Raw genomic sequence first — 11,625 nt, forward strand, 5'->3', positions numbered from 1 at the left:
AATGGTGAATTATTTGTACAAGATGAACTGCATTCAATATGGCTAATGCTGATTTCCAGAAGTCTGATTATGAGACATGAAAAATATAATAAAATGAAATAGAAAAAGGTTAAGGCAGATGCACACCAAATAGGGTACAATAGTTAAGGTAAGTAAACACTGCAAAATGGAAAGCACTTACCAGTAACTCAAATGTAGCCAATTATTAGAGAATGTTTTCCATAGAAATGGTTTTAATCATAGCTATAGCTAAATAAAAAGATACATCTTCAAAAACATACCTAAACTATGAAGCATGATTTGGGTACATACAGATAAGTATTATTTATCAGCAAGGCTGTATCTATCTGTAAGAGCACAATGAATGAACTGAAGTCTAGCCAATCCATTTATTTTAGTTATTCTCATGATTGATGTGTATATCCAAATGATTGAGTGAACCAGAGAAATCAGCATCAATCTTGAGGATGACCAGAATGAACAAAGTGGTTGTATCTAACTCAACAAGTCAATAAGTCAAGTGAATGAGTTCTTGTATACACTGGCTATATATGCCCAGAAATGTTCTAGATGCTGTGGAAGCTAAAGTTAGAAGACATAGTCTGAAGGGAAATAAAAGACCTAGTCTGTGTCCTAAATGAACTTATAATTTTGTTGGAGTCTCAAGTTCTAAATATAGTAAGTACCAAAACAGTATAGCCCAAGTAGAGTACACAATATGGTACATGCTATATGGTTTCAGAGATTGGTATGAGACAGTGAACAAAATTAAGTTAAACATCAAAGAAAGATAATATTTGAATTGTTGAAGAGAAAGAGAAGGAAACCGTAGCAAACTTTTGCTGACTGCCTCCAAAAATTCTTTATCTCCTTTCTCCTGGCAACAGCACTGAATTCTTGTTTGGGAAATGATTCCATCCGCAACTCTCAGCCAAGTGCTTTAGGCAGAGTCGACTCTAGCTCCAGGTGTGCATCATAACTGTCTTAAGTCAATCAGAATATTCTATCCTCCTTGCACTAGCTATTGCCTTAGGGAAAGGCATATAACCCAAGCTTAAATGAATTACTGCATTTTATTCCTCTGGTCCCAGTAATTAAAGTAGATACTAAAAGGATCGTATCAGAGTAAACTTCTGTGTATTTTCTGGGAATGCTGGAACATGGATTTTCTCTTCTACTGGATAGTATCTTATGAATATTCAAAGTTTCTAGCCATTTAAAACCACGTAATATGTGTGGAATGGAGAGATGCTGGAGTTACCAAAGATCTATTATCTGGACCCTGTACAGATACAGTACTTACCTGTATGGACACTATTGAAACCAGAGTAGAAGAGATTCAGAGTAAACCTAGATCGTTGGTAACATCACTAAGATGTTAGATTAATCCTTGCCTGAAGCCAGAATTATCTCTGGATTTTTCAGTTATATGAGCTAGTAAATTCCCTTCATTTGGATGAGATCAGTTTTTGTCCAGCCATTCACCTGACTAGAGCAAAGGATTCATATTGGTGAAAAAGTGGACAATTATACTGGACAATGAATAGAGCCCATATTCTAAAGAAACTCAAGTTAACAGGGATTGGATTTGGGACTTGACCTGATGGGCAATTAGGAATCATAACTTGTTCCTGAAAAAAGATAATTATGTGAATGAAACGGTGGCTTAAGAATACTGATCAGACCAAGATGAGAAGAACGGATTGCAGGAAACAGAACAGAAGGCAAGGAAATCCTTTAGGAGGAATTGAGGACCTGGGCTATGGTAGTAATGATGGAAATATAGAGAAAAGGATGGGGTAAAGGCAATAAAGTAATTGGATAATAATATGAGTTCTGGATACATATTGCCTGAGTTAGAATTGGGAATCTGCTTATTGCTACTTATAACTTATATTACCTTATTCGGGATACCAATTGTATCATTTCTATTCAACTATGCATATCATTTCATTATAGTCCATTATGCTCCTCAATTTTCTCATCTGAAAGTGGGGATAAAAATAACACCCACATCTTGAGTTATCATTATGATTAAATCTGAAAATACATAGAAAATACTTAGAAAAACATGTAGCACATAGTAATTGTTAATAAATGTTAGCTATTATTCAAACACTTTTTCAAGGCAAAATCTATAGTACCTGGTGACTGACTGAGGGAAACAAAAAAAGCAAAGAGGACTAGATTAGAACACTTGTGTTATAGTTCCAGGTCTGCCACACTAGCTGTTGTGAACCTAACTTTCAACCTTCTTGGAGACTGATTAGTCATCTGTAAAAATATGTATTTGGGTTAGATGATCTCTAGGGCTGTCTCCAGGTTTAATACTTTATTAGTCTATGAAATCTAAGTTGCAAAAATATACAGTATTATATATACTACATATTATATGCTATATACAATATTATGGATAGCACTAACATATTACTATATATTTATATAGTTATATAGTAAAAATTTATATAACACTTTGAATACATTAATTAATTTAAAAGCCAGTATTCACCACACATTTAAATATGAAGACAAGAAAATGTACTCTTGAATGCCAGATTTAGTGTCCCAGACAAGGAATTTCAGGCCAGAATCTTTATGTTGGTTCTTTCTAAAAAGCGTCAATTCCATGCAGAGTTAAAAAAAAAAAAAAAAGGTAAACACTAGAAAGTCCCCCAAACCCAGAACAGCTCTTATTGTAGTCCACACAGGAGGGCTAGGCTCCCCTTAAACAAAATGTCACCAGGAATTTTGTATTAAAAAGGGAAGACCATGATGCAAGCTATGAGAAATGCATAATATTCAGACCAATGTAGATCTCACTAGAGTAAAAGAAACTAAACAAAGGTGTGAACATGGATCAGGGTTATGACAGTGGTATAAAGAAAATTGAGGGCAACCTAGGATGCTAACCTTTTAAAAGTGCAATTGATACACACAGGAAGTGGTTAAAATTTAGCAAGGACATAATATACACCTGTATTCTTACACATTTTCTAGAAGCTTTAAAAGGAAAATAACTAAATTGAAATGTGGGTCAGCATATGAGGATATATAACTAGCCTTATAGCCATTTGGTAGAAGGAGGAAAACCAATCATTTACAATGCCAACTTACACATAGACTGCAGAAATGCCCAGCTTGGGCTCGTAAGTAAATATGCTGCTGTGTTTATAAGGGCCAACACACATAGCATAAACAGAATATTTGAACAAGGAAAGAACACTAAAAATTTTGTGAGTGCAAAATTATCATATAAAAATGTAAAATGTGTTAACAAAGTTAGTAGAGTATGTCTACTTTACAACAGACTTGATCAGAATAATACAATTTTTCCCAAGAAGCAGAAATTAGGCAATGTTATAATTTTGGAGATTTTTAGTTATCTACGAATAAATTTATAAAACATTTCATTGAGATGAAATACAGAATTGAGCGCTGGATGTTATATGCAACTAATGAATCATTGAACACTACATCAAAAACTAATGATACTATACGGTGGCTAAATGAACATAATAAAAAAAGATTTGCATAAAACAAATGACCACTTCATATAATGAGATTCATATGAATCTAAATAAAAGAATATGATTTTTGAGAGGACAGAAATTGAAGAAGACAAAAATAAGTGGAAGGACATCTGTGTTCATAGATTGGATGGGCTAATAATATTAAAATATCCATGCTTCCCAAAGCCATCTATAGATTCAACACAATCCCTATCAAAATTCCAATGACATTTTTCACAGAATAGAAAAAGCAATCCTAAAAATCATATGGAGCCACAGAAGAGCCTGAACAGCCAAAGCAATCTTGAAAAAAACAAAGCTAGAGGCATCACACATCCTGATTTCAAACTATATACAAAGCTATAGTAATTAAAACAGCATTGTATTGACATAAAAATAGACACACACTTCAATAGAACAAAATAGAGAACCCAGAATATACATAGAGGAAATACTTGAGACAATTTTTTATTAAACGTGTGATAGTAAAAATGTGTCAACATTCAGGGAAACATGAAAGCCATGTGCTGAAGACTGGTGTGCTTTCTCAGCTAAGTCTCGAATGACAACTTAGAGAAGAGCTAGCCCACCAACCTGAAAAATCTCTCACAACTGTTAGAAAATATACAGTGCTAATATGATAAAATTTGGGGATCCATTTGTTACTGCAGCCTGGTATATCATGACTAAAAGAAGAAGCCTGGGGAAGGAAGGTAAAGCTTCACAGAGAAAGTAATGTTTGAGCTGGTCCTTGGAAAATTTATGGGTTATCTTAATGTCAATGAAAGGAATAGAGATTCCAGGCAGAAGTATTAGCATGTCCAAGTGCATACAGACACCACGTGATATGGGAATTGCAAGATATATATAGCTGAAACATGGCAGAATGAGAGAGACACAGAGAGAAAGTGATAAGAAAAGAGGATGAAGAGCAGATAAGGACTAACTTTGTTTTTGTTTTGTTTTGTTTTTAATTATGTTATGTTAGTCACCATACAGTACATCATTAGTTTTTGATGTAGTGTTCCATGATTCACTGTTTATGTATAACACCCAAGTGTTCCATGCAATATGTGCCATCCTTAATACCCATCACCGGGCTAACCCATCCCCCTATGCCCCCTCCTCTCTAAAACTCTCAGTTTGTTTCCCAGAGTCCACAGACTGTCATAGTTCATCTCCCACTCCGATTTCCCCTTCATTTTCCCTTTCCTTCTCATAATGTTCTCCATGCTATTCCTTATGTTCCACAAATAAGTGAAGCCATATGTTAATTGACTTTCTCTGCTTGACTGATTTCACTTAGCATAATCTCCTCCAGTCCCATCCATGTTGATGCAAAAGTTGGGTATTCATCCTTTCTGATGGCTGAGTAATATTAGATAAGGACTAACTTTGAAGGGTCTTTTATATATGTAAGAAATATAAGTTTATCTTTTGAGTACTGAGGAAACAGTGACAAATTTTGAAGCTGGAAAGTAAAACAATCAAGGTAGTAGTTAAGATATGTAACTAGAGGCACCAATGATGATTGATTATGTTTTGTTGCATAGAGGATAGAGCTCTTTGCAATTACTCTGTCTTCAATGCCATAACTGAGATCAGAAATTTGTTAGAATTACACCCACTACTAAAAAGAAAACACATGCAAATTCAAAGAAATCTGAAAAGAAAGATTTAGCATAGATGCAGAAGAATTAGAACTCCAGTTTAAGGTCTACTTAAAATGGTATTCTTTTTGGGGCGCCTGGGTGGCTCAGTGGGTTAAAGCCTCTGCCTTCAGCTCAGGTCATGATTCCAGGGTCCTGGGATCGAGCCCCGCATCGGGCTCTCTGCTCAGCAGGGAGCCTGCTTCCCTCTCTCTCTGTCTCTGCCTACCTCTCTGCCTACTTGTGGCCTCTGTCTGTCAAATAAATAAATTAAAAAAAATCTTTAAAAAAATGGTATTTTTTTTATTATTTAAATTCAATAAGCCAACCGATAGTGCATCATTAATTTTTGGTGTAGTGTTCAATGATTCATTAGTTGCGTATAACACCCAGTGCTCATCACATCACATAAAATGATATTCTTATTAAACATTAAAGATTATTATATTAATCTGAATAAGGCTTTTTTCTCTAAAATTCTTAATATTTTGTAAATTCCATAATTATTGAATATGAGACTATTGGCTTTCAGGAATAGTAGAAGCCTCAGTTAACACTGTATATACAAAGAGGCTGGCAGGAAAAAGTATAAAGTTTATTTCATCTCTCCCATTGTATAAGGTATATAATAATAGTATCTGTTTCAGATTTAGAAATCCTAACTTTGATATTTGGATCATTCACAACATTAAATAATCCTTCTTAAATTTACTTTTTTTCTTTTATGTCTAACATAGCATTTAAATGAGTGCAGTAGATTCTATTTCTGTTTAATATTACAGCTAGCCACTCGTGTCAAAAAATTATTGGGTTACCTGTATATAGAGAACAACTCTTTATTTGTAGCATAAATTGGCAGAAATTTTAGAAATAGTACATAAATAGTTTTCCATAGTGTAAGGGCACAATAAAAGCTTTTGTTAAGATTTAGGGAACTCAGTATAAATACAGAAGAAGGAAAATGTCATAAATTCAGAAATTGTGAAGATTAACTAAGGATAAGTTTTTCCACTTCAAGTTATGGTCTTGTTTGACAAGCTCATGACAAATTAATTCTTTGCTTCAGAAATTCAGGGCTTTTAAATTATTATATCATTAAAGAACACTATACCACCAAGATAACTGTAAAATATAAGCCATTCTGTATTTTTTACAGTATCACTGACAAAAAAAAAAGTTCTCCCCTAGTCAAAAAGACATGAGGATTTCTTTTCTTTTTTTTTTTTTTTAGATTTATTCATTTATTTCAGAGAGAGTGAAGGGTGGGGCAAAGGGAGAGGGAGAGGGAGAATCTCAAGCAGACTCTCTGCTGAGCACAGAGCCCAATATGAGGCTCAATCTCATGACCCTGATATCAAGACCTGAGCCAATATCAAGTCAGACATATAACCAACTGAGCCACCCAGGCACGTCAAGACAGGGGGATTTCTAAAGATTTGACAGATATCATTCAGTAATCACAATACATCTTCACATTTTGAAAGAATGGATCCTTATAATCCATAGAAATTGCCAAGATATTGTAATATGGCTTTTATTCAGATTTATCACAGCTATGAAGAAAGATAGCACTAAAAATTTTGATAACCTAACTTCTAGTATAGTGGTAAGAGAAGATGCATTTAAAGGCTTTCTCTTAAAAAATGAAGCAATGAATAGTGCCTAAAGATTTTAGTTATTTTTTTTTGTAATCTGCTTTTTAAGTAGAAAGGAATAAAGTTGATAGCGATGACTACAAAGCTGTGATCATCAAGACAGCATGGTACTGGCACAAAAACAGACATATGGACTGGTGGAACAGAGCAAAGAACCCAGATTTGGACCTGCAACTCTATGGTCAACTAATCTTCAACAAAGCAGGAAAGAATATACAGTGGAAAGAAGACAGTCTCTTCAATAAATAGTGCTGGGAAAAGTGGACAGCTATGTGTAGAAGAATGAAACTTGACCGTATGTGTACATACGGTACACAAAGATAAATTCAGAATGGATAAAAGACCTCAATGTAAGACAGCAATCTATCAAAATCCTAGAGGAAAACATAGGCAGTAACCTCTTTGACATCAGCCACAGCAATTTCTTTCAAGACATGTCTCCAAAGGCAAAGGAAACAAAAGCAAAAATGAACTTTTGGAACTTCATCAAGATCAAAAGCTTCTGCACAGCAAAGGAAACAGTCAACAAAACAAAGAGGCAACCCACGGAATGGGAGAAGGTATTTGCAAATAACAATACAAAGGGCTGATAGCCAAGATCTATAAAGAACTCCTCAAATTCAACACACACAAAACAGATAATCATGTCAAAAAATGGGCAGAAGACATGAACAGACACTTCTCCAATGAAGACATACAAATGGCTAACAGACACATGAAAAAAGGTTCATCATCATTAGCCATCAGGGAGATTTACATCAAAACACATTGAGATACCACCTTATACCAGTAGAATGGCCAAAATTAACAAGATGGTAAACAGCAAGTGTTGGAGAGGATGTAGAGAAAGGGGAACCCTCTTACACTGTTGGTGGGAATGCAAGTTGGTGCAGCCACTTTGGAAAACAGTGTGGAGATTCCTTCAGAAATTAAAAATAGAGCTACCCTATGACCCTGCAATTGCACTACTGGGTATTTACCCCAAAGGTACAGATGTAGTGAAAATAAGGGCCATCTGCACCCTAATGTTCATAGTAGCAATGAACATAGTCACCAAACTGTGGAAAGAGCCAAGATGCTCTTCAACAGACTAATGGATAAAGAAGATATGGTCCATATATGCAATGGAATATTATGCCTCCATCAGAAAGGATGAATACCCAACTTTTGTATCAACATGGATGGGACTGGAAGAGATTATGCTGAGTGAAGTAAGTCAGACTGCAGAGACAGTCAATTATCAATAAGTCAATAAGTAAGACTGCAGAGACAGTCAATTATCACATGGTTTCACTTACTTGTGGAGCATAAGGAATAACACGGAGGACATTGGGAGTTGGAGAGGAGAAGTGAGTTGGGGATAATCGGAGGGGGAGACAAAGCATGAGAGACTGAGGACTCTGAGAAACAAACAGGGTTTTGGTGGGGAGGGAGGTGGGGGGTTGGATGAGCCTGGTGGTGGGTATTAAGGAGGGCACGTATTGCATGGAGCACTGGGTGTGGTGCATAAACAATGGATCTTGGAACACTGAGAAAAAATTAAATGAAAAAAAAATACAGTACAGTTCTAAATAACATGTGGTTCAAAGAAGTTTCATGAGAAATTAAAATGTATTTTGACTGATGAATGGATAAAGGAGTTGTGGTATATACATACAATGGAATAACATGCAGCCATAAAAAGGAATGAAATCTTGCCATTTGCAATGATACAGATGGAACTAGAGTATATTATGCTAAGCAAAATAAGTCAGAGAAAAACAAATACCATATGATCTCACTCATGTGGCATTTAAGAAACAAAACAGAAGAATATATGGAGAAAAAACAGAGGCAAACCATAAAGCAGACTCTTAACTATAGAGAACAAACTGAGGGTTGCTAGAGGGGAGGTGGACAGGGGTGTGGGCTAAGTGGGTGACAAGGTATTGGGGAAGGAACTTGTGATGAGCACCGTGTGTTATATGTAAGCGATGAGTCACTAAATTATAGTCCTGAAACTAATATCATATGATCTGTTAACTAACTGGATTTTATATAAAAACTGGAACTTAGAAAAAAAATGTGAAACTAAATTAAAATTATAAAATGTGTGGTATGAAGCAGAAGCAGTAATTAGAGGGAAATTGTAGCATTAAATATTAGAGAATAAGGACCTAAAATTGATAATTTAAGCTTCCACTTCAGGAAATGATAAAAGTAGGGGTGCCTGGGTGGCTCAGTTGGTTAAGCCTCTGCCTTCAGCTCAGGTCATGATCTCAGGGTCCTGGGATCGAGTCCTGCATTGGGCTCTCTGCTTGGCAGGGAGCCTGCTTCCTCCTCCTCCTCTCTCTCTCTCTCTCTCTCTCTGCCTACTGTGATCTCTCTCTGTCAAATAAATAAATAAAATATTTTTTTAAAAAAGGACCTAAAATTGATAATTTAAGCTTCCACTTCAGGAAATTATAAAAGTAGGGGTGCCTGGGTGGCTCAGTTGGTTAAGCATCTGCCTTTAGCTCAGGTCATGATCTCAGGGTCCTGGGATGGAGCCCTGCATTGGGCTCTCTGCTCAGCAGGGAGCCGGCTTCTCCCTCCTATTCTGTCTACCACTCTGCCTACTTGTATGCTCTCTCTCTCTCTGTGTGTGTGTGTCAAATATATAAATTTTTTGAAAAGGAAATGATAAAAGCAGAAGAAATTTTAAAATAAAAGAGCAAATTAAATACAAAATAAGCAGAAGAAATAATAAAAAGTGGAGCAAAAATCAATAAAATTGAAAACGGGAAATCAGTAGAGAAAATCAGCAAATCCAAAAGCTGGTTCTTTGAAAATGTCAATAAAATTGATGAATTTGTAGTTAACTAAGAAAAAAGATAGCACACACAAATTTGCTCAAATTAGAAATGAAAGATTTCATTTCTGAAATCTCTACTGATTTTTTCTGAAATCATTTCTAAAATCATTACTGATTCCACAGACATTAAAAAAATAATAAAGGAATATTAAGGAAAACCCCATGTTCACAAATTAGATAACTTAATTGAAATGAAACAATTCCTTGAAAGATTCAATTTATCGAAACTCACAAAAGAAGAAATAGACAATCTTAATTAGCCTGTATCTATTAAAAATTAAATCAATAATTAATAACATGCCAAAACAGAAAGCAACAGGCTCAGATGGTGAATTCCACTGAGGCAAACTTACCAAACATTTCAGGAGATTATACTAAATCTCTATAAGCTTTTCTAGAAAGTAGAAGTTGAGGTGATACTTCCTAACTCATTCTGAGGCCAGAATTACACTAATACCAGAACCAGACAAATATATTACAAGAAAACAACAGGCCAGTGTCTCTCATGAACATAGATGAAAAATCCTTAAGAAAATATGAGCATATAGAATATAGCAATGAAAAAAAAAAAGAATTATACTCCATGACATTGTGGGATTGATTCCAGGTATGTAGGGCTGATCTGACATTTGAAAGTCAGTAAATATAATCCATCACAACAGGCTAAACAATAAAGATCTTATAGTCATATGAAAAGATACAGAAAAAGCATTTAACAGGTTCTCTGCATCTTCCCTTTGACAGATAGCCACATGTTCTTTTGCAGTGCCAACCACATCCCAGAAACATCATGGTGAAGATCAAAGTAAACAGATATGGCTGTATCGGGTGCCTGGTCATCAGGGTTGCTTTTAATTCTGGCAAAATTGATACTGTCCCCATCAGTGACCCCTTCACTGATTTCAGCTACATGGTCTACATGTTTCAGTATGATTCCATCCAAGCAAAATTCAATGGTACAGACAAGACTGAGAATGGGAAACTTGTCATCAATGAAAAGCTTATCCCCATCTCCCAAGAGTGAGATCCTGCCAGCATCAGCACTCAGGTGATGTTGTTGCTGAATATGTTGTGGAGTCCACTGGTGTCTTCACCTCCATGGGGAAAGCTGGGGCTCACTTGAAGGTGAGGCCAAGAGGGTCATCATCTCTGCTTCTTCTGCTGATGTCTGCATGTTTGTGATGGGCATGGACCATGAAAAGTATAACAATTCCCCAAGATTGTCAGCAATGACTCCTGCACAACCAACTGTGTGGCCCTTCTGGCTGCAGTCATCCATGACTTTTGCATCATAGAGGAACTCATGACCACAGTCCATCACTGCCTACCAAAATGTTGTGGATGGCCCCTCTGGAAAGCTGTGGTGTGATGAACAAGGGGCTGACCACATTGTCCCTACTTCTACTGGCCAAGGCTGTGAGCAAAGTTATTCCTGAGCTGAACAGGAAGCTCACTGGCATGGCCTTACATGTTCCCATGCCCAGTGTATGTGCTACATGGGGAAAGCTGCCAAATACAATGACATAAAGAATGCAGTGAAGTAGGGATTAGAGGATCCTGTCAAGGGCATCTTGGGCTACACTGAGGACCAAATTGTGTCTTGGGACATTAACAGTGACACCTACTCTTCCACCTCTGATGCTGGGGTTGACATTGCTCTCAATGACCATTTAGTCTAGCTCATTTCTTGGTATAACAATGAATTTGGCTACAGCAACCAGGTGGTGGACCTTACTGTCCACATGGCCTCCATGGAATAAGAGCCCCCTGTACTACCAGCCCCAATGAAAGCATAAGAGGAAGGCAGAATCCTTCAGTTACTGGAGATTCCTTGGCCCAACTCATCCCTCAACACACTGCAAGTCTCCCAACCTCAGTACAGTTTTTATCCCAGTCCCCCTGTAGAAGGGAAAAAGCTTGGGAAGTCCTACCTTTTCAGGTATGATCAATGAAGTAGACTGTACTCAGCCAAAAAAAAA

The 11,625-nt window shown here is 36.4% G+C and overlaps 1 pseudogene; it reads left to right on the forward strand.

Annotated features, from left to right (window-relative positions):
- The first annotated feature begins 10,436 nt into the window (after positions 1–10,436).
- Positions 10,437–11,406, forward strand: LOC111161269 (annotated as a pseudogene).
- The last annotated feature ends 219 nt before the right edge of the window (positions 11,407–11,625 follow it).

This window comes from Enhydra lutris, unplaced genomic scaffold (genome assembly GCF_002288905.1).
Source record: "Enhydra lutris kenyoni isolate GAN:26980312 unplaced genomic scaffold, ASM228890v2 scaffoldscaffold83, whole genome shotgun sequence".
In the NCBI taxonomy this organism is placed as follows: Eukaryota; Metazoa; Chordata; class Mammalia; order Carnivora; family Mustelidae; genus Enhydra; species Enhydra lutris.